The following is a 24,919-nucleotide window of genomic DNA, read 5'->3' as shown; positions in this document are numbered from 1 at the left end:
TCTACATAATTAAGCTACTAATAGTCAGGTTTTCAGTCATTTTTGCAGAAACATCCCTTAACAATACAACTAGATCTTTCTTCTTAAACAAATCCAGAGCTCCAAACTTCATTTATTAAACGCCTGTGCTCTAAGAGTGAAAGGACGAATTTCGGTGAGCTAAACCGTGGAAACTATGTTCGCAGACAGTAAAAATAAAAGAAGCTATTTATTGAGTGATTGCAGGTTATGGTCTTAAGCGTTGTGTATGGATTAAATCATTTAAGCTTCCCAGCAACCCCCTGGGGTTAGGGACTAGAAATACCCATTTTGCATTGGAGGAAATGCTTCAAGGTTGCGTCTTTGTCTAAGGTCAGAAAGCTAGTAAACGGGGACTCAGGATTTGAGCACAAGTCTCTGACTACGAACACCTCACAATTCCATTTCAGTTCATATGAAGCGATTTTTAGAAGTCTGATACTCTCAGTGAGTGCCTGCCTGCTTTATGGCAATAGCATGCAGTTCATAAAACCAAAAGAAGATAATAAAAAATTATATATTCTGTGTGGGGCACCTCATGACTTACAGGAGGTGTGACAGTCATCATAAAGGTCACTCAGTTATCCTGTCAGCTAGAGTGTGAGGCTAGGTCAGGATGGGTATGCTATGGATACATCCAGAGAAGATATTAAAAAATTAAAAATTATTTTAGAGATAAAGCACAACAAGAACTCAACTAATTATATTCAACTGACTAGGCATCCTCACTAAAGTAAAAAAAGTAAAAAAAAAAATGAGTGTTTTGTGAGAATAAAATAATGAGAAGAATTTTTCTGTGTTTTATTTGGAAATAGTTTCATCTCTTTTTATGCGGAATTATTTAACCGCTAAAACTCAATTAAAGTGCAAGGATTATAACAGTAGACAGTGAACCTCAACAAAATAAAAGGACTGGGACCCCAGCATTGTCATTCCATTAAGTTTAACCATAAGATTCCCAGTGTGTGACCATTTGGTCTGTTAAATCTGTCTGTAATGAGACTGGGGAGAGCCAATCCAAACTGGGATCAATCTGTAAGACCCTGGACTATCAGTGAAGTATGCTGGTCCTCCATGGGGTCAGAGTATAGATATAGTTGAATTTCACCAGATTTTGAGAAATTCAATACGATTTTTGTACTTTTTTTTTTCTAAGAGTACTTTAAAATACATTTTCGTTTTCTTTTCTCTCTCCAAAGGATGCTTGTCTTCTCACTGGTACAAAACATTTATTACTTGTTCCAAAGTCCTGCCACAAAGCGAAGGACTGTGTCTGGGAAAACAAAAGAACTTTAGAATCAAAAACCCTAACGACTGGGTTAACTTGGTGACGTTGGGTAAGGACCTTAATTTTGCATTTCCTTATCCATAAAAATGGGTGATTAAAATTTATTAGTCAGAGTTTTGTGATGCTAAGGGCAGATAACATGTATTAAAAATAGTGTATGGTGAAATGTTACATAAATATAAAGTAGCATCTCTACCACCACCATCAGCACCATCACCTGGATCAAGAACAGTAAACAAAAAAAGAGAAATGTAACTATGATCTCTTATGATTTCTACTCCCCCAATAACCATCCTAATATTTCAATTTTATGATAACTATTATTATTTTTATCCCAGAGCCCTTATGCTATGAACTGTGGTTTATAATAATTCTTTACTATTTGTTATCTAAATGTATGTTAAGAGAATTCTGTCTGGTCACAAACTCTGAAAGCATGCTGCAATGCGTTTATTTATGCAATAAACACGCAGTGAATGGTTCCACCATGTGCCAGGCACATTGCTGTCCCACAAGCAGGGTGATGACATACAATGGGTTTCCTCTGGGCCAGATCTGGAAACTACTGGCTCTAATAGGTAAGCAGTTATTAAACATTGGGAGTTTCTTAGTATTCCAGAGCACCTCTCACAGCAATATTCAAAAGAAGCAGACACCTTAGAAATAGCTCTTTAAATTGTACACAATGATTGGGAGCATATTGGTCCACAGCTATATCCAAGTCAGAACATTAAGCCATACTAGGTATATTACGTAACATAACCTAAGACAACACAATAGAGCTGGGTTCTCTGCTATTGTTTATGTAAATATGACTTGCCTCCATATGGTTACTTAATAAGATGAGGGATGTATTGTACCCATTTAATGCAGAACAACAGCAGGGATTTTACACACCAAATATTTTATGTAATTTATGAAACACATCCTCTTTCCTGAGGCCTCAATAAAAGTTTTTTTTTTTAAACTCAAACTCTTCTGCCTTCTTCTCAACCTCTAATAAAGATGAAAATGTTATATATAACTGTATTTGCATAGTTCACCTCACCTGTGATGATCTTATATTTTGTGCCTAAGATATTATTCCATTGAGCAGATCTTAAATTCTAAACACAAGATAGTAACACTTAAAACACATTCAAAGAAATCTGAAGAGCAATTCTTAGTGTCTCATACAAGAAACTTCAGATTTCAGTAGAGATTATAAAACACATTAATTATTCCCCAAATTACCACAATTTACCTTAATATATTAAATTTTATTTGACAAATTTGTGCAGGCCTACTAAGGTTAGGCAGTTTAAGCTACCTTGCATTCAAAGATAACTCAGACATAGTTAATTTCCTCAAGGAGCTCACAGAGCCTGACCAGGTGGTGGCGCAGTGGATAGAGCAGCAGACTGGGACTTGGAGGACCCAGGTTCGAAACCCCAAGGTTGCTGGCTTGAGCAAGAGGTCACTTGGTCTGTTGTAGCCCCCCAGTCAAGGCACATGTGAGGAAACAATCAATGAGAAACTAAGGTGCTGCAATGAAGAACTGATGCTTCTCTCTCTCCCTTCCTGTCTGTCCCTATCTGTCCCTCTCTCTGTCTCTCTCTGTCATACACACACACACACACACACACACACACACACACACACAAACAATAGGAGCTCAGAGAGGGAAATTAGAGGCAAATAATTACAGAACAGTAACAAGCCTGCTAACAGTATACTGGAAGTATAGACAAAGTGTCACAGCAGCACAGACATGAGACACAGAGAGAGAGAGAGAGGGAGGGAAGAAAGCACTTTCCCTGGGAGGGTTTCTGAAAGACATCACAGCAAGGCGAAGCTGCAGCACAGTTTGGATATACGAGCTGAATAGGAGAACGAATAGGAGACACTCTAGCCCAGGCTGTGGCAGATGCCACGTGTGCCATGAGTATAGGGAATGAGTTAGGTAGAGCTAAATATCACCTTCATTAGAAACTCACGGTTTAAAAGTTTACTCTCATATATAGATATTAAGGTTTGTAATAAACCATGGGTCCTTTTTAGCTCTAACATGTCTTGTTTCCCTGTGCTGTTCCCTAAGGGCTTCTGAGATATCCACACGAGTAACCACCCAATTATAGAGACATAGCTGTCTTGGTTTGCAGCATGAAGCCTACGGCCAGTGTCAAGTAATTCTGTGTGTATACTTTGAATGAGGAAAGAGCTGCCTTTTTTTCTAATGCATAGATGACACAGAGTGATTCTTTCAGCCACAGTAACATAGGTGACAAGGCTCCCAAGGCCACAGAGGAAGTTTTTTGTTTGGGTTTGGTTTTGAAATGGCCAACACCATTTTATCTCTTGCTTGAATCATCTGCAAAATGGAGTTCTGAAATTAGGGCTAAGCCAGAGATTTTACACTAGTTCGGATGACAGGCCTTGTCTGTTAATGGAAGCAGCAATATACAATCAGACTTAGTAAAACGCATCTGTTCCTGTAACAATTTTTCCAAAGAAATTCTGAAGTAAGAGGCCAAATTTAGCCCCGTAGTTTTCTACATGTTGTGGGATTATTGGTGATTTAAATTTTTATTAAGCATTTTGCTTTTTCTATATGTTTAAGTATATTCTAAAATAAGCACTTGGAATCAGGAAAAAATACACATTACCCCCTCCCGCCCCCCCCGCCACACACACACACACACACACACACACACACACACACACACACACACACATGATTCTCTGTTCCAGAGCAGGAATGTAATAAAAGGCTCTGTAAACTATGGCATCTTCCAAATTTCACTTCCCAGTTTGAACTTCTAGTGTAGTAAAATTCATAGGGAAAAACTAAATATTTCCCTAGGGAAAAAAAGTGGAAAGAATTAGATTATAAAATTTATAAAAATATTTATTTCAAAATCTAAATAAAAGGTAATAATTTGCTGAAAATAGTGGATGAGATAGAACTTGTAAATTAAGTTTTTCCCAACAATGGATACATGTGTGTGTAAATGTGTGCCAATGAATAGTTTTCAACATCATCTGAGACCCTAGTGGAATTTGGGAAAAGTTTTGCTTTCAAAGTGTTAACACCTTTCATTTCTTTTTTTATTTTTTTCTTAAGTGAGAGGCAGAGAGGCTGAGAGACAAACTCCCACATGCGCCCCCAACCAGAATCCACCCTGGAAGCCCTCTACTAGGCAATGCTCTGCCCATCTGGGCCATTGCTCTATTGCTCACCAACCAAGCAACTGTATTTTAGCACTTGAGGCAAGGCCGTGGAGCCATCCTCAGTGCCCTGGGCCAACTTTGCCGAACCATTTGAGGCATGGCTGTGGACAGGGAAGAGAGAGAGAGAGAGAGAAACAGGAGGGGGAGAGAAGTAGACAGTCTCTTCTCCTGTGTGCCCTGACCAGGAATCAAACCTGGGTCCTCCACAAACCGGGCAACGCTCTACCAGTGAGCAACTGGCCAGGGCCCACCTTTCATTTCTAAGTGACAGATTTCAAGAGTGAGGCCATTTAGAGTTAGGGGAAAATGGTTGTTTTAATGCAATACTGAATGACAGAAAACCAAACAATCAAACACCACGCTCGTGTTTCTCATTCTTGGAAAATTACCCTTCAGGAAAAGCTTGGTGTTTTATGTTCTATACACTAATACAGCAGGGACTTTCAATCCCGCTAATGACAAAAAGGAGAAACAAAAGGGAGAAAACAAAAGCATAAGGAATAAATGCTAACATCCTTTTGAAATACCTGCATCTTTATTAGATGCCAAGTCACATTTTAAAAACTCAGATGGTGACCATCTAGTTGCAGATCTCAAAATCTGAACATGGGCCAGTTTGACTGGAACATGGTTTGATAGTATTTTTTGGATGTGACCTGGACTCAGGCAAAGGAGGCTGGGAGTTTATCTCAGATTAAATCTAGGACAACTCTCTTATTTTAGAAGCCAACCAGGCCCTCAGAGGTTAAACAGCTTGATGAAGAGCTCTGTGGAGCAGACTTAGTGAAAAAAATCTCTCTGTCGATATCTAGAATAGTATTTTCTCCATTATACTATGCTACTTTTGTTTGGATGAAACACAAAAGATTGAATTCACGACTGAATTCATGTTATTATATATTGAGAAATTTTACCCAGAAAACAATCTTTTAAAATCTCTTTCATGATGACCTTGGAACTTGCAAACATTCTAGTACAATCAAGTACAATGAAAAAATATATATCCTTTAACATTTCATGATGTATTTTCTATTGAAAACTGTGGCCTTTTATAAAATACTAAATTATAGAAAAGTTACCAATTTTATGCATATATTATTTATACACACACACATACACACACACTTCCACCCTGTTTCCAAAGATTAACACTATTAATTATTTGGTACATCTCATTCTTATATCTTTTTCAGATATACATTTAATAATTTGGCTTTCTGTAGATAGGGCACATATAAATTTGTAAGATGGTATTTCATTGTTTCATGCTATTATTCATTTTTCATTAAACCAATTTTTAATGATTGAGAGTAGATTGTCAGTTTTTATCTTGCCATTTCTTTCCTATTTAACATTTAGTTTCTTTAAAATTCCAGCTTTATATTGATATTATGATTCTCCACTTATCATCTGTACCAATTATACCTGAATTTATAACTCCAGTGCAGTTCTCACCGGACCTTCAAATCCGTATGTTAAATTGCCTCTAGATGTACTCACCTAAATGTCCCCACAGATCCCTCAAACATCTGCCTAAATCAGCTCCTCAGATATTCCTTAGGACTAGATTTCCTTAGTCAAAGAATGGCCCTCATGGTCACTGAGTTGCCCACGCCAGAACCTGGGCATCCCCCACATTCCCTCTGCTCAGCCCCCACAGCCAAATCACCACCAAGCCCTATTACGTCTGTTTCCTAAACACCTTCCAAATTCAGTAACTGCTCTTCATCCCCATGTCTACTACCCTGGTCCTAACTGTCTTCTCCATCACTCTTGCTTGCCCTCCTTCAATCATTCTATATGCAAGCAGAAGAAGCTTTCTAAAATGCCAATTAGAATTATGTCATTCTGTCTTGAAACCCTTCCATGCTTTGGGTAAGGTTCCTATGTGACATGGCCTACATATGATCTGGGTAGAGCTTACACCTCCAGCTTTATGCCTAATCACCTCCCCACCAGGAGGCTATAGGAACTGTCTCTCACATCTTTCCTGGATTAAGTGTTCTTCACCCGGGACCTGCACCCATGCTTTTCTTCTGCCTAGAGTACTAATTTCCTCTCTGTTGCTCAAAGCCCATTCTCAACCGTCAGTTTAGCTTAGATGACACATCACATGCGAAGCCCCATTGGAATATCAAAAGTTCTGGGTGGCCTTTCACTTCTTTGTTCTTCCATTATACTTTGTACTACTATACAATTATTCATGCATATCAGTGCACCTTCCACTAGACTAGGTTCCAAGGCAAATGAAGTGAAAATCTAAACAGATAAATGAAGCTGTGATGAAACTTTGTGGCCATTATAATTGCAATAAATATGTATTAAGTACATATGATGTATAGATAAATTTTCTTTTTACTTTAAATTTTTTAAAAAATTATTGATTTCAGTGAGAGAGTAAGGGGGGGAGAGAGAGAGAGAGAGAGAGAGAGAGAGAGAGAAGAACATCAATCTGTTTTTGTATGTGCTCTGACTGGAATCAAACTGGAAACTTCTGTGCTTCGGGATGATGCTCTAACCAACTGAGCTACCTGGCCAGGGTTGGATAAATTAATTTTCAATGGACCATCCAAACGGACATAACTACCAGCATCATAAAAATTTACCAATTTTCTTCATCTTCTCTCGTATTAAACATATTTGCTAAATGGTAAGTAAAAATAAATAGTAATTGTTTAATATGTATTTCTCTATTACTAGCATAGTTAATATTAAAGCATGTTTATTAATCTTTTTTATTTAATATTTTATAAATTGCATATTCATATTTTTGCCATTCTGATTTTGTTTTATAGTTTTAAAAAACATGTAGGCAGCTGTATAATCTCTAAAAGAAAAATGAAACTTGATTGTATAGATTCCACTGTTTAAGTATCAAGTGCTTAATGATACCAATCACATCTTACTTTTTGTTATTTTTTCCAATAAATTAATTCACTCTTCACCAATTTGGAGTTATAGCAATTAAAAGATCAGTTTCACTATTCCAAAAGCAACAGAATATTGACTCAAATGGTTAGCTCCAGACAAAAATGTCTTATGCAAGAAAAATATTACACCTTCTAAAAAATAATCAATAGTTTTATGTGAAGGATTCATAAAGCAAAAGAAAACGAACAGGATTTGTCTTCCATTTCCTAAAGAGACAAACGACCTTTGTGAGACAAAGTCCTTCTAGAAACCACCCAAGGTGTTGATATCAGGGTGATGCTCACATAAAATCATTCTTTTGTTATTTTTCCTAATTTACAGATTTGGGTGAGCTGGCTGGGCCGTGGTATTTAGTAAAGACTAATAATACACCACGTGGCACTAGTGACCAGTAATAAAAGTTGTGTCTTGATTTCAATTGACATTCATCCAATCGGGAGATAGAACTTGTAGAATAGAGGGGACTTAATTTCATTATCCTCTTTAGAGGAGATGCTAGGCACTGTCCGAAACTACTGCTTTATACTAAGGTGTACTGGCACCACAAAATAGTGTTCCTCCTCATACCTTCCCTCAAGAAGCAGCCTGATGCCAGGGCACAAATGTGGGCTCTGACGTTAGTGCTAGATCCACATCCAGGCTTTCTTTCCGATTAGTTATATGACCTTCAAAATAGCTGACATACTTGCGCTCCACTTTAGCCCATGTAGAAAGAGAACAATGCAGTACCATTAGGCTATTGTGTATATTCAAGTAGATAAATGTAAATTGATGAGGGGATTATATGACATTAAAGAATCAATCCATATAAATATAAATATATATATATATATATAATAGAATTTATTGTTAGGATACTACTATGAATTGTTAAGGGACGGTTAAGGAATGGATGGATGGATGAAAGATGAAACAGGTAGATTTGCATCTTGCAGATTTTGTTTGTGGGGGAAGAAATTGCTACAGCAAGAGCCCACTCTCCTCAGCAGCACTTCAAGAAATGCCTGAAAATTTACCTATTTTTTCTTTACAAAGCAATATCTAAGATCATAACCCAGTGACAGATTTTGGAGACCTGGATATTCTCAGAAGATTAAGGCTACTCGTCTTCTGCTATAATGTGTTTGGTAAAGAGCTCTACAGATGTCATTTGAAGACCTGAAGTGGTACTTTGAAAAGATGGCATTTGACTTATGGAACTCGGAGAAAAGAAAGCAGGAACAACAAAAACGCCTACTATATACTTGAGCGACTTAGTATTAACTATTCAGCATAATTGCACTGGGGTGAAGCCTGGTATGCATACTGTCAGCAAGAAGAATGGGGGGGGGGAAGAGCACTCTAATAGAGCAAGTTTAATTACATTATGTGATTTAATTATTTAGCTTTCTCAGCATCCTACCTCCATGTAGAAATGAATATGAATCAGGCAATCACGTGCATATTGTAGGCCATTTCAGCTGCCATTTGTCATCAATGGGTTGATAGCTTGCAGGTATCTATGGCTCACAGCAAGCACTTAATTTTGTTGGCACCTAGGGTGTGGGTCAGGAGATTGGTAATGACCTGTGTTACTACTGAACAGGTCCTGAAATTAAAAGAAACAACCAATACTAGTTGGTACTTTGGGGGAAGATATTAAACCATCAATCAAATGGGTCAATGTGCCCTAACAGGAAAAAAATACTTCCTAACCTAGAGGTGAATTTCAGGGAGGATCAAAATTTTCTTAGGCAAGTGGAGGAAACAGGGCAGGAGAGGAAAGAATAGATGTATATATCATTACACGATCATATTTTTTCCCTATTGCTCAGAAGTTTTTTGCAGCCCTCATATACATTAAAACAATTTTGACTACAGTGCTTTCCTAGTCAAATACAGTTTCTGTGGCCATTTCAAATATAAAATTAGAGAACCAACAAGCATTTCAAATTCCCAGGAAGAAAGTATTTTAAAGTGTTCTTCCTTAAAAATATGACTAAACTGCTCAGATAGTGCCAGATATATTCAGGCATCTGATATATCTAAATGAATAAATAGGCCTATTTAAAACTGATCTCTGGGGAAATCTAGAATCATCAACCCAAGGGCTCACAAAGGGGAAGTCAATGGGGGCATTTATAGTTATCTAGGGTTAGAATTTAACATCATAACTGCAGAAATAAGGCACACTTAGTACCTAGAACTAAAGACAACACAACTATGTCAAGACATTGAGAATCACTGTGAAACCTGACCAGGCGTTGGCACAGTGGAGAGAGTGTTGACCTGGGATGCTGAGGACCCAGGTTCCAAACCCCAAGTTGCAGGCTTGAGCGCAGGCTCACCAGCGTGAGTGAGAGGTTGTCGCCTTGAGTTTGGGATCATAGACAATACCGCACAGTCACTGGTTTGAGCCCAACAGTCACTGGCCTGAAGCTCAAGGTCCCTGGCTTGACCAAGGGGTCACCAGCTTGGCTGGAGACTCTAGTCATGGCACATAAGAGAAAGCAATCAATGAATAACTAAAGTGCTACAACCACAAGTCGATGCTTCTCATCTCTCTCCCTTTCTGTCTGTCTCTCTCTCTTAGATAAATAAATAAAATTATTTATTTAGACATTATTAAGACAGAGTTACAGCTGAGAGTATGATGTCTACAATGGCATAACAATCTAACAGAAAGCCATGACAAGTTGCATGTTGGCAATAAAACTCATAATTATGTACTTACTTCATTACCACTTCATTCCTATAAGACTATTCCTAGGATGGAAAACTGAGGCTTAGAAACTATTTTACCTACTGCATGTATAAATATGTAGACTATAATAATAACCAGTTGATTCCAGAAGTCACAGTAAACGGACTGGAGTTGTCCATCTTTTGGGAAAGAGCCTCTGGAATACAACACTTATCATCACATACAGGGGACTGGCAACAAAACAATACCGCCTTGTTTGGGGGCTCAATACAATGCCGCCAGCCAGACTAAGGCTGGCTCTGGAGGTCCGGAAGACAAAGGGATAAAGGAAGATCCTGAAAGTCTCAGTTTGAAACAAAGAGGAAAACATAACCCTGAAGCCTACAACCGTTACTAGTCTATATCTCTGAGTACAATTGATAAGGCTTTTAGATTTTGTATTTTTTTCCAGGTGATTTCACATTACAGAGAGAAACCATAATGAAATGTGAAGAAAGTTGAAGTAAAGACACACAGAATTCTGAACGATAATGAATACCAATAACCATATCTTCATTCACATGTGGCCAGGGTCAGGGAGGCCAGCGTGCCTGGCTACGGACTGGGATGCTGGACGTGGGGTTTTGAAAGATCAGGTGTGTCAACGTGCAACACTGGAGCACAAAAGGTTTCTATATGTTATTAAAAACTGGGTCTGGGACATGCGAGTGTTCAGAGACAACCACTGTATTTGAGATAAGCATTTACCCTTCCTGTTTATTCCCTTCTCTTGGAGGGTTACAAAGAGTTTCTTCATATGGAAAAAAATAATCCTTCATTTCTCAACATTTTAAATTCTTGGAAATATGTCTGTATAGCTTAAAATGATAACATTGCAAACAACAAAAGAACTCACTTGTCTTCCATAAATCTTATGTCTGTAATCCCCACCCCACCTCGACACCATGTGAAACAACTATGACAACCACCACTCAGCAGGAACGAACGGTCCCTCGATCTTGGAATTGCTTGGCTTTCAAAGTACTAAGTGCTTTTGAGGTCCCTGTCTGCGTTACAGAACCAGGTGAGATGGATGAGGCGAGCTCCCATCTTATTATAACTCTAGTGTCCAAGGACTCAGGGAGCCACTCTCTGAAGAATGTGCTGCTTCTTCCTATGACTGCAGAGAACAATACAAACCTTCAAGATAAATGTGGACCCTGAGCTTGGTTGAAGGCCTGGGCCTGTCGCAAATGCAGATTACTGGTTTCCTATTAGTAAGCGGAGAAGACTAGACTTCACTTAGATTAATTATACATCAAAGCAATGTCCTCAATTGACAGCAATAGACTTTACAGGTAGAACCACTATAACAGAATCATGCTTTTTCCCCTTTGTTTTCCAGGGAATTATTTCACTGCTGGGCCATTGTCATACCGCCGTGAGTCACAGAAGAATGCAATGCTTAATGAGCCAAATGCGAAGATAATTACGCCAGTTATATTTGGGACACACACACAATGACAGACTGTATTTGTAGATTCTTTGTGAACACTCGAGGGCAGGGAGAGAAAAGAGGATTTTTTTTTTTTTAATAGCTGAACTGGATTTTACTATGACTAAATACCTTTGAAGTGAACACATTAACTTTTTTTTGGTCTTAATTGGGCAGAAAAGCAGACAAAGAATGCACTCATAATTTCAGAGGTTCCGAAAGGAAATTTAAGTCGCTCTAAAACTCCAACAGGATTTTATCCACATGACCCTCCACGTGAATAATTAGATGTCATTTTTGAAAATTATCTGCTACAGCAGTATCTCTCCATACTTGCTTTTTTTTTTATTGTGAATTAATGTCCTCAATAGGCCAACACAGCAATGCTATTATAATTATGAGTAAAAAATGGCTCTTAATTATAAGCAATTGAAGAAGTAAATACTTCTAGATCCACTTAATATACTTTACTATGTTAAATTGGTAACTAACAAAGATAATCACTAGTTGGTAAATACTGTCAATCTGGTCTGTACAAGCAACTTTTCAGAGCCAGGGTATAAAAGTCAATTTTATGCTGTGTTTTGAAAAAAAAAATGTGCTCAAGGAAAAGACTACATGGACATTTGGGATGTCTTTGTTCTTGTAAAAGCAGAAAGAGTCAGACTGGTTCAAATCTCTCTGGAATCTTTGCATGGATACTGTAGAAAACATCCAACTTAATTCCTATTTTACAGATGAGAAAAGTGCCAATCACAGAACCTAGGTTGTCTAGGTATATTCCACTTGTTCATGACAGAGTTGAGGTGAGGGAACCAGAAACATCTCAATACATATAATACGGAGATTCAAGTGAAAAAAAAATCTGACATTTAAACCCAAAGTTGCCATAAGCTTTTCTTTCCTGCTAGATTAAACTTCCTCTCTTTGCATAAACAGCTTGTAGGGTAAAAATACCCCTGGGCATTTTAGGAATTGGTTGAAATCACAGAGCTCTTTGTAATCATCTCCTCTGCTCCTGGAGTTCTGTGAGGGCTCCACTGATCAGAGAAAGGGCAAGTGAAACATTTCTCTTTGAGGGAGTGTAGATTGGGCTCCACATGAGAGCTCATCAAAGACTAAGACAATTGAGTTTGGATCAGATCACTGCCAAGTGGGTGCACAGCTGATTAGAAAAGTGATTCCTAAAATCTGATTGTAGAGATCTAAGAAAGACACCAGTTGTCTAAAGCATCGTCACGAAATTGATTCTAAAAATAGTCTAACAGCACAATAAACACTTTTGAATGCTAAATTTTAGAATTAGCCAATATTGCTGAGGAAACGGGATTGGTAGGGGGTGTTATATACAATGCTTTGGTTGGTGGAGGCATGATGCCATGCAATCTATAACTTTGGATACTCAAATAATCATGTGAATTGTTCCTCAAGGGACCTGAACTTTAATATCCGAGAAAAGCACCGAGAGCCTGATAGCTGATCATCGCTCTAATTTTTAAAAACATTTTGATTAAGGCTGGGTTATAGAGAGTTTGTTCATTAAGGTGCTGCTGATGAGACCCAATTTAGATAAGTGTGTAACAGCCTTCGAGCAGTTGCCAAAAATACCAGGTAACTTTATAAAGAGTGGGCACATAGAAACAGAAAAACATCTTAAAGAGGTCAATAGGAATGTTTTAGAAGAATCCTCTTGTAAACCAGGGATATATTGTTTTATAAGATTTGTATGAGGTTTTATATGGAATTCTCACCAACCAAATGATTTATGGAGTTGAAAATCACAGCGTTAGGATCGAAGGCTCCTAATTTCTGTGTTTCTTAGTTCCCGTCTTTTTTTCTCTCTCTCTAAATTAGTTCAGTTTATCAACTAACTTTTTATGTCACAGATGCAATTCCTCTTCTGTGACACAATTACCAGTCTTAAAACTTGGTCGTTTTCCCTGATTTCTTAAAATAAACAGCAAACTGCACAGCAAAGAGATCATCATCAGAATGAAAAGACAGAGCTTATTGAATAGAGAAAAATATTTGTAAATCATATATCTCTTAAGTAACTAATATCTAAAATAAAGAATTCAGATAACTCAGTAGCAAAGAAAACCCCAACAATCATATTTAAAAATGGGCAGAGGATCTGAGTATTTTTCCAGAGAAGGCAGATGGCCGAAAGGTACACAAAAAGATGCTCAGCATCACTAATTGTCTGGGAAATGCAAATCAAAACCTCAATGAGTTATCACCTGACACCGGTAAGAATGGCCATTATCAAGAAGACAGCAGAAAACAAGTGTTGGCAAGAGTAGAGAAAAGGGAGCCCTTGTGCATTGTTTTGGGATATTAAATTGGAGCAGCCACTAATAAACAGTCTGAAGAGTCTCCAAAAAAATTAAAACTAAAACTACCATATATGATCCAGCAATTCCACTTCTGGGTATTTATCTGAAGAGAATAAAAACACTAAAAACACATATCTGCATTCCCATGTTCACTGCAGCATTATTTACAACACACATACACACTTCCATACACAATGGAATATTCTTCAGCCATAAACAATAAAATCTTGCCATTTGAGACAACACGGATGGGGCTTAAAGGATTTATTTAGGAAATAAATCAGACAGAAAAATACAAATACCATATTATCTCCTTTGTATGTGAAGCCTTAAAAATATTCAAATAAGTTTTAAACCCAGAGCTAATAGATACTGAGAACAGACTGGCCGTTGCCAGATGCAGGGGTGACAGGTGGGATAAAGGGGTGACAGGCGGGATAAAGGGGTGACAGGTGGGATCAAAAGGTACAAACTTCCAGTTATAAAATAAAGTAAGTCACAATGACCATAATCAATGATACTGTATTGAATATCTGAAAAGTTCTCTCATTACACACATACAAAACATTTGTAACCATGTGTGGTAATGGATGTTAATTACACTTACTGTGGTTATTATTTCACAACATATACAAATATTGAATCATTAAGATGTACACCTAGAACTAATGATACATGTCAATTAAAAAAGACAGAAATAAAAAATATGTCTGATTCACTCATATAATCTCTCTGTTGGACAGCAGGATTATTTTAATGCACCCAGAGCTGGAAGGCATTTAAATTTCAGGAAACTAGAATTTAAATTGAGTATCAGACAATCATTTCCATAGAAGTAACTGGTCCACCCCTGCACAGGGTTCTGTCATTTTGTTCTCACCTCTCACCTAGTCCTCTCTGCTTCTCCCTCCCATGGCGCAAACCAACATCCAAACAAAACCCTTACTTTCAGAAAGCAAGTTGTATTTCCTACATTTTTAATACAAAACAATTCAGATTTGTACCACCGAAAACACATTCTTGTATCAGCTAAGAGAGAGGCTGTCTCTCCTGGGTGTCACCCTTTGGCCCTCCCTACCAGGGTTCTTCCTGAAGGAGCCAGAACAGCGTACACATATACTGTGCCACTAGTACACTAGTACTCTCTCCTTCCAAAGATAGAGAAGGCTGCATTCAGATTTTTATTTTAAGTATTTGATGCACATAATTTTTTTTTTTGTATTTTTCTGAAGCTGGAAACGGGGAGGCAGTCAGACAGACTCCCGCATGCGCCCGACCGGGATCCACCCAGCATGCCCACCAGGGGGCAATGCTCTGCCCATCCGGGACGTTGCTCTGTCGCAACCAGAGCCACTCTAGCGCCTAGGGCAGAGGCCAAGGAGCCATCCCCAGCGCCCGAGCCATCTTTTGCTCCAATGGAGCCTTGGCTGCAGGAGGAGAAGAGAGAGACAGAGAGGAAGGAGAGGGGGAGGGGTGGAGAAGCAGATGGGCGCCTCTCCTGTGTGCCCTGGCCGGGAATCGAACCCGGGACTTCTGCACGCCAGGCCGACTCTCTACCGCTGAGCCAACCGGCCAGGGCCGATGCACATAATTTTTAAATACTAAGTATTGGTTAAATAATTATAGAACATAAACATCAGAAATAAAGTGTGATAATAAAAGAAACACACCACTCAACCTAAGAAAATAAAACATTCTCAACACCCTTGCTCTGTGATTCTCTCTGACATGATCCCCTTTCTGAAACTCACTGCTAACAACCGCCACTCTGAGGATTTGTCCTTCTTTTCTCAAATATGTTCCTCCTTATTGTTTGTTTTTATACTATACCTATACAACTCTAGAAAACATTATTTGTTTCTGTACTTTATAAATATTGTAATAGAATGCATGCAATCTTCTGACTGCTTTTTAAAAATCTTGATGTAATTCCCTTACCATAAAATTCACCCACTGTAACTGTACAACTCCACGGTTTCAGTATACTCACAGAGTTGTGTCACCTTCACTGCAGTCTAAGTTTAGAACACTTTCATCCATCCTCCCCTGAAAACCCTGTATCCATTGCAGCTATTCCTCTTCCCTCCAACCCACCCCAGCTCCCGGCAACAGCTGCTCTACTTCCTGTTTCCATAAATTTGTCTATTCCGGACGTTTTATGTAAATGAAATTATATAACATGGAATTGTTTGGAACTAGCTTTTTTCATTCAGCATATTTTCAAGGTTCATCCATGTTGTAGCATATCTTGGCGCTTCCTTTTTTATTATCAAGTAATATTCTATTGTATAGATACACATTGTTTACCTATTCATCAGTTGATGGACATTTGGGTCATTTTCACTATCGTGAATAATTTTGACTGGACCTTTGTAAATGTGTTTGTGTGGATATGTTTTCATTGCTCTTCTATATGTCTAGGAGTAAAATCGGTGGGTCCTGGATGACTAATCGGTGACTAGATGCTTAACACTGAGAACAGTCAACTCTTTCTCACAGTGGCTGCATCCCTAACAAGGGATCAATGTTTCAATTTCTCCACGTCCTCTTAACACTTGTTATTATTTTTCTTTTATATTATAGCCATCCTAGCCAGAGTTAAGTAGGATCTCATTATGGTTTTGATTTGTATTTTCCTAATGGCTAACTGTGTTGAGCATCTTTTCATATGTTTATTAGCTATTCCTATTCTTCTGATTGTATTTTGTATTCAACAGTGTTTTTAAAATTCATCCTTGCCAAGGCACGTGGTTGGAGTCCATGCATTCTAATTGCTGAACTCTAGCAATTTTCACACAGCACTAAGAATTTTTGATACATGCTATACCTGACTATTTAGTCAGGGGCACTGACCTCTTTTCTCTTAGAATATCAAATAAAAAAAAATGACAACAGCCAACACAATAACAGCTGTCTGGTGCGCACAAACCAAAATTATACCTATGTTTGTTGTCAGGTCGGCCAAAAATATACTTCTTGGTGTGCTGCAGAATGTTTATGTGTGCCACGAGGTGAAGAAGGTTGAAAATCGCTGCAGTATTCTAAGTGCGTGAATATATCATGATTTACTTATCCATTCTGATATCTATAGCCATTTAGGTTGTTTACCTTGTTGTTTTTTGCCTTGCTATTGAAGACCATCCTGTTATGAACATGTTTGACCTAACTTTAGGTTTACGCTAAATAATTACCCTGCCCCCATTTTTATCAAGCAAATAAATGCCTAAGTGGTGAAACTGCCGCTTATTAGAAAGCATAACTGCCCAACTTAATAGGCCATATGCTAAATACATATAATCCAGTCACAGAGGACTACTGGTGACCTAGGGGAAGAAATCCTAGGAGAAAGGCTAAGAAGACTGGACTCATGCTGCTTAAAGGAAAAATAACTTCAAATCAGCATATGGGAATAGAAAGAGTTACTTTAGATGTGGAGGTAAGTAGCCAGGCTTCATTACTTCTGTAGAAAGCAAGAGGGAATGGGGCTTCAATTATGGAAGTGGGATTTTAGGTCAAATGTTGTGAAAAATTTCCCACCTCTACTGCTCTGAGACTCCAAATATGCACCCAAAGGGATCTGTGGACTCAAAATCTGTTTCTGTCAAGGGGTAGAAAATATCTCAGATGACTTAAATCTAGTCTGGTTCAGTCAGAGGGTGCATTACATCAATGGCATCCAATTCCTTTGACCATTTCTTCCTCTGGAGTTCGCGATTTAATGGTTTCTTCCTAGCGAACAGCAGTTGTTAAATCATAATTCCCCCCAATGATTATTAATAATTAGAGATATATAGAAATTTCTACCAGGACATGAGCCCAAGTAAACACAAATAAATACGTTCTAGATGTTTTCTAGAGAAAAATTAAAATCAATATACCTGTCTCCTAAAGGAAGGACTAATAAATCAAATAAGGCATATTCATGGGATGGGATACTCTTCTGCAGCAGGAAGGGAGTAATACACTATCTACTAACATGGCTAAATCTCAATTTATATTGCATGAGTAAAGCAGGTTACAGAAGAATATATTCTGTAGGATTCCATTTTTGTAAATTTTTATAAATCATAGTCATAAAGCAATGCATAACTATTACTCACGAGTACATAAATATATGCTAAAATATAAACATACATAAAAGAGGAGAATATTAAATTATTGAGAGGAGTGACTCCGGGGAAGATGAGGGAGGAAAAGGAAAAACAAAGAGCTATGGAAGAGAAAGCACTTTAATTTTAGCTACACTGCTTACTTCTCTTGCTAGAAAATATAAGCAGTTATGGAACATTCTAAATACTACTACTAATAATATCGTAATCACCAGAGCTAAAGATGGGTAGACAGATGTTTGTTTTTCCTGTATTTTAAAAAATTCTCAGAAAACAAATAATCAGAATCTGTAATTAATCCATTATTACCAATCTAACTCCACTGAATTGCAAAAGCTCCAGCCCACAGAGAACTACATTGTAAGTGAACCTTTCCCTCCACATTCTGTGAAGTGCTGGAAACAGTGCACCTGCCGCAGACCCATGGCGCCCTAGGACTATCCAGGTTAAAGGCAAGGGGATGGCCTGACCAGGAGGTGGCGCAGTGGATAGAGCATCGGACTGGGATGCGGAGGACCCAGGTTCAAGACTCCAAGGTCGCCAGCTTAAGCGCAGGCTCATCTGATTTGAGCAAAGCTCACCAGCTTGGACCCAAGGTCGCTGGCTCGAGCAAGGGGTTACTCGGTCTGCTGAAGGCCCACGGTCAAGGCACATATGAGAAAGCAATCAATGAACAACTAAGGTGTCGCAACAAAAAACTGATGACTGATGCTTCTCATCTCTATCTGTTCCTGTCTGTCCCTATCTATCCCTCTCTCTGACTCACTCTCTCTGTTAAAAAAAAAAAAAAAAAAGGGCAAGGGGATGGTGGCCCCCCTTAGATCCCTTCCAGCTCTAGAACACCCCAGGTCTCCACACTAGCAAGTAATTGGTACCTTCCCAACCTCACTTCTCTCTCTCTAACAGTAAAAAGAAACCACAAGACATTGCCTATCTGCCGTTGCCCCTCGACCGTGTTAATTAAGGTTTGCTTTGTGACAGAACTATCATCCCACTAGCAAGTTTCAGTTCCTACCCTTTCCACCCTGTTCCACTCATACGCCTAGTTTCAAAATTCTTTGAACAAGATTACATGACAGTTGAGACGCTTTCTCAACTGTCCGGCCGCCTTGTCAGGGAACTCTGAGAGAGGGAGGTTTCTGAAGGTGGGACTGAGCCACTGGTTCGGGGAAGAAGAGAAGCAAAGGAAAAATCTGAGTGGGGGAGGCAAAGAGAGCGGGGAAAATCTGTCAGCTACAAAAAACGCCAGGTAATCAAAATCTTAAATCAGCACCTTTTAAATTATTGTACTAAAATAATCCTAACAGCAGAGAAGAATAAATGCAGACCTCCTGAGAGTGTAGGTGAGAAAAACGGCGTGAGCACCAACAGGACGTTTCTCTGCCATCACCTATTTCCTCTTAAAAACCAGGCACCATTTAAATTTTGCTTGATCCAAATTTATATTTAGTTAATTCAAAAATGTCCTTGTATTTCTTTCTGAATGTCCTTGTATTTTAAAATAAAATTACCATTCCAAAAAGAGGTGGCATGTTGAACTAGGGACTCCTCAAACACTTGCACGTTGCCACTTGGGAAACTCCAAATAGGGGAAAAAAAAAAAAAGAGATTCTCAGCACTTGTGCCCAGACTGAGAAAGACAAAAAAGTGCTCAGAAACCGAGCCTGCAGGGGCAGGTCTGGTAGGTGCTCCTAGGAGAGGCGGTCCAGAGAGTTAGGAGAGAAACTGGAGGGTGTACGAGCAGCTTGTCCATTCTGTGTCTCGGATGTACCTAGTGCAATGTTGTGCTCCCATCAGCTCATAATATAAAAGTGATTCTGATCAACGCAGCAGGTTCTAACAGATGGTGAAAGCCCTCAGCACCCTGCAGTGGCTCTGCTAGCGGTAGATGGACATCAACTGACAAGCCAGGTGACACTGATAAGCTGTGGAAAGGACAAACATCCAGTACCAACTCGAGCAGATTTTTAGCGGAAAAACACGCAATTCATTTTGGGGCAAGACTATTACTATATTTCCCCATGTATAAGATACACCCTTTTTTGAAAAATGGTGCGTCTTATACAGTGGTTGTGGCATTTCAAATGCCATAGATGGAACTGAGGACGAGGCAACAATATATGAAGACAATGATTCATCATCAGACACTGATGAGGACAAGCTAATGGATGGGAGTTTTGACAGTGATGAGGAGTTGTATGAATTTTATGATGAATAAAACTTGAATTCAATAACTTTATGTAACACATATTTTTTCAAATTTCGGGCCCCCAAATTGAGGTGCATCTTATACATGGGAGCGTCTTTGGTATGTCCGTGTTAACAACACAACAAAATGCTCTTTGTGATAGACTCTGTCTTACTCTAGATCTGTACACAACTGGTGGGAACGAACAACGTAAACTGAAAAGCTCCAGAAACCGTGTGTACGAATTGGTCTGAGATCACAAAGAGACACGATTTCCAGCTGCATGTTTCCCGGAAGGCTTTTTAAAAGGAGAGGGTAGAATTGAGTTAGGCCATGACGGGTAGGTAAAAGTTACATTCGACACACAAGCAGAATGAGGAGCAGCGTGCACAAAAGCACAAGGATTAGGTCATTTGCAAAGAGTATGCTAGACATCAAAGTTCAGTTGGACTGGCTGGTGGGGTGCACGGGGTGGTAGGAAATAAGATAGGAAAGCAAAGTCAGCATCTCATTATCAGGGACATGCATGCTAGCCCGAGAATTTCAGCCCTTCCTCCGAGCCAGCTGAGGCGTCCTGATACGGCATGGCAAAATCTATACTTCAGAAAAATTCTTCTGACAGCAGCAATATTATTATTACTTATGATGTTCATAAAGTGTTTGAAGAAACAAGGGAAAAACAGTTTTATATTTATTCTGACAGTTTAAAAGGTTGCTGCCATTATGTATGAATTTTTGAAATCTGTTTTTGTTGATTGTACTAGCTTGGCTGGCTATATACCTAGCGAACTACAGAGGCACATAAAACTCAATGGAGACAGTAAATTACTTGAACCTGAAATCAAATGACAATTTCATCCGCACCTCTGTACCAGTGCTTCTGTTTGGTTCCATTTGCCAGAAAGATGAACAACAATTATTTCAGGCAATTAATTCAGCTCTTTGGCAAGACCACAAGTTTTGCTGAACACAAGAATTCCGTTATAGCATAAAGGATGAAAAACATCATTTGCCACGCATCAAGTTGAGAAGGGTGTGTGTGTGTGTGTGTGTGTGTGTGTGTGTGTGTGTGTGTGTGTGTAAGGATGTGTGTGCCATTGAAGCTAGATGTTCAGAAATGGCCCTAACCACCAGAAATCCATCCACTGCTTTATAGACACTTTAGCAAGCTGGACTCTGATATCAGGGCAGTGGTTTCATTAGGCCCTCTCGCTTCCACGGGATCCACAGCATAAACTTTCAGAGCCGGCAACATAATCCTTCTCATCAAATATTTGGGCGACAGGTGGAAAATTGTTCTGCCAGCTGAAGAAGACAAAATCCATTCCTTCTGGCAATTTTCTGCAATGAAAACTCCAGAAATGAATGTGCAATAACTTGTGGAAATAAATTTCAAATATTATCACACAAAAGCAGTGTGCTCAAAATCTCTAACTGAAAACTAACTCCTGCTTATCTGAATTTTAAAATGTTGATTTTTCTCTTTGTGTTTGAGTTGCCACGAAGGAAAGACAAAATATTTTCAGACACCAAAAGCCAAAGAAATGCTAAATTCAAACAAAAGAAAGCCATGTTGAAAGCTGTGCTTGGTTAGTAGCAGCTCTTAGGTCAGGAAGCAAGGACCAAAAGTCGCTTTCCACTCGTTACCCCATTCCCGGCAACTGTGAGATCATCCCCTAGGATTAGAATGCTCTGCACAAGCCTGGAAATGTGTGCCTCTTCCTGGTTGGTTACGGCAACTTCCATCTGCTCGGTGATGCGGGGTGGAGCACTCTGGCATTCTGGTAATGGGTCTTTTAAAGGTTTCTCTCAAAAACCCTCATTTGCTCATTCCCTAACTGTAAGAGCTTGGCAGACGGGTACGTGATGGCATGGGGAGGCTCAAAGGGTTTGCGTCAAGTTAATGTTAGCGAGAGGATTGCACACCAGCACACCGGGGCGGTAGTCTTGCACACAAACTCTTCGACTGTTCTTTCCTGTGTGGGGCGTCTGCATGTCAGCTCATGAGGCTGCTGAGAGGCCTAATGGACTGGGCTGAGGGACAGGTGGGGATAAGGGCGCTACAATGGAAACATCATACTGAGCAGTTTAATCTACTTTCTTTTAGCTGGATAAATTTTCCCCCTTTTCACCTCTGGTTTTCTTATGTGGCTTATGTTTGTAATGATAAGCAATGAATTCCAGTTTTCTTAGTTGGAATGTTATGCTGTCCAATAGTGGAGTATATTTTTGAAATATACTGCTCACAAAAATTAGGGGACCAGGGATCGTGCAGATACTCCAGTACTTTCAGCCTTTTGTAGAGTGCATTTTCACCCGTGAACTAAAAGTTGGCTTTGCATCTCATTAGCATAATTGAACAACTTTCTTTGACTTGTCGTTTGCTTTTCTGGTGTTCTTGTTTAATTTAAAAAATCAAATGCTTTTTTTAATCACTTCATATTCACTTTGAAATATCCCCTAATTTTTGCAAGCAGTATAGCTTACCAATGTGAAATAAATAATGTGAACAAAATGACCAGTTTAATGCACTATTTTGTTTTGACAAGCAAACTTTTAAATTTGTAAAGAACTGTTGAACAGATAAACAACCATTTTACATACGACATTCATTCACTCAGCAATCTCCCTGGTGCCATCTCTGTGTTAGACACACAATATTTAGTAATCAAAGGAGACAGAACTCCTCTTGGAGTAGCAAACATTTTGAGGGAGAGATAAAATGTGTGTATTGTCTAACACCTTTAAAAATATGTAGCATATGCCTGACCAGGCAGTGGCACAGCGGGTAAAGCATTGGACTGGGACACAAAGGGCCCAGGTTCGAAACCCTGAGGTCACCGGATTGAAAATCAGGCTTATCCAACTTGAGCGCAGGCTCACTAGCTTGAGTGTGGGGTCGCTGGCTTGAGTGTGGGATCATAGACATGACGCCATCGTCACTGGCTTGAAGCCCAAGATCCCAGTCTTGAATCCAAGATTGCTGGCTTGTGCGAAGGGTTATTCGATCTGCTGGAGCGCCCAGTCAAGGCACATATGAGAAAGCAATCAATGAACAACTAAGGTGATGCAATGAAGAACTGATGCTTCTCATCTCTCTCCCTTCCTGCCTATATTATATTTATACCTATACATACATATACACACATACACACACACACATATGCTAGATGACAATAAAGTGCTATAGAGAAAAATAGAATAGGAAAGAGGAATTAGGAGGGTTGAGTGAGGGGAGATTGCAACTTCTGACAGCGTAGTTAAGAAGGGCCTAGGAGGGCAGAAGGCAAAGGAGGTGAGGACACATGGATATTTAGGGAAGAATATTTTAAGAACAATAAATAAATAGGTCCTGAGGCAGGAGCATGTCTGTAAAACAGTAATTCGTTCTAATTCAGTTTTTTTCCATTGTTTCATTTACTCACCATCAATGGAATCCTAAAAATATTAAATAAAAAATTCCAGAAATAGACAATTCATAAATTTTAAATTATGTGCCACTCTGAATAGCATGATAAAATCTCACGCCATTCCACTTCATCACACCCGGACATGACTCACCCCGTCCATGGTCTCCATGCACTCGACACTCCCTGCCTGCCACTCAGGAGCCATTTGCGTTCTCAGGTTGATGGTAGCAGTATCGCAGTGCTTGTATTCAAGTAATCTTTATTTTACCTAATAATGGCACCAAAGCCACTTACATAACTTTTATTGTGGTATACTATTATAATTATTCGATTTTATTTTAATTGTTGTTACTATCCCATGCCTAATTTATAGATTAAGTTTTATCATAGGTGTATACGTATAGGAAAAACATCATAGTATATATAAGGTTGGGTATTATACACCGTCTCAGGCATCCACTGAGGGTCTTGGAACAGATCCTCTGCAGACAAGGTGGGACGACTATACCAGAGAAATCACAGGAAGCAAACGTGGAGCCAGGGGTGTACCGGGTGGGAGGGAGGCAGCAAAGCCCAGAGAGGAGGAGGAGATGAGAATTAAGAAGGGAGAGGAGACAGCATACATAGAGCCTTTCAGGCCCCTGGACTTTTTGTGTTTGGGTCTGAGTGAGACAAGGAACCTTTGTAGGTTCTAGAAGGAGGAGTCTTAATCTCACTTCTTCACATCAGCCCAGACGCCACCTGTCCACTGAGTCTAACCAACAGCCCTACTTAATACTGCAACCTGGGCTCTGCACTCTCCATTCCTCAGGTCCTGACCTGCTCACGTTTTCTCTCCTAGTACTTTTCACCTTCTTATCATCTAGATGTTTTTATTTATGAGGCATATTGCTTATTCCCTGTCTTCTCTGCTAGAACGTCAGATAAACACAGGCAGTAGGTGCGTCGGCAATTGTAAGCACATAGTCAAGTCCCTGACCCCCAGTCGGTGCTCTGTAAGGCTCTGAACCTCATAACTGTTCCTCCTGAGTCCTTAAAGCAGATGTTAAAGTTGCTAACGATTTCAGGACAGCCCTAAGCTTCTATATTTTGAATGACAGGGATATTTCAAGGAAGTGGGAACTAAAAAGAAAGAGTGGTTTTGATGCCCCAGGGCTGTGAGGTAGAAGAGACAGGATGAGATGCTGCTGAGAGCCCTCACACCTGAGAGTCCTCACCCCTGCGTGAGTCACTGTGAGAAGGAAACAAACTGATCTGCTTGTGTATCTCCTT

At 39.3% G+C, this 24,919-nt stretch overlaps 1 protein-coding gene across 6 annotated transcripts in view; it reads right to left on the bottom strand.

Moving 5' to 3' along the window:
* Positions 1-24,919, bottom strand: part of UNC5D (unc-5 netrin receptor D) — a 524,296-nt gene that overhangs the window by 230,493 nt on the left and 268,884 nt on the right. The gene's annotated exons all lie outside the window — the stretch shown is intronic.

This window comes from Saccopteryx leptura, chromosome 4 (genome assembly GCF_036850995.1).
Source record: "Saccopteryx leptura isolate mSacLep1 chromosome 4, mSacLep1_pri_phased_curated, whole genome shotgun sequence".
Classification (NCBI taxonomy): Eukaryota; Metazoa; Chordata; class Mammalia; order Chiroptera; family Emballonuridae; genus Saccopteryx; species Saccopteryx leptura.
This window is presented reverse-complemented; position numbering and strand designations above follow the sequence as displayed.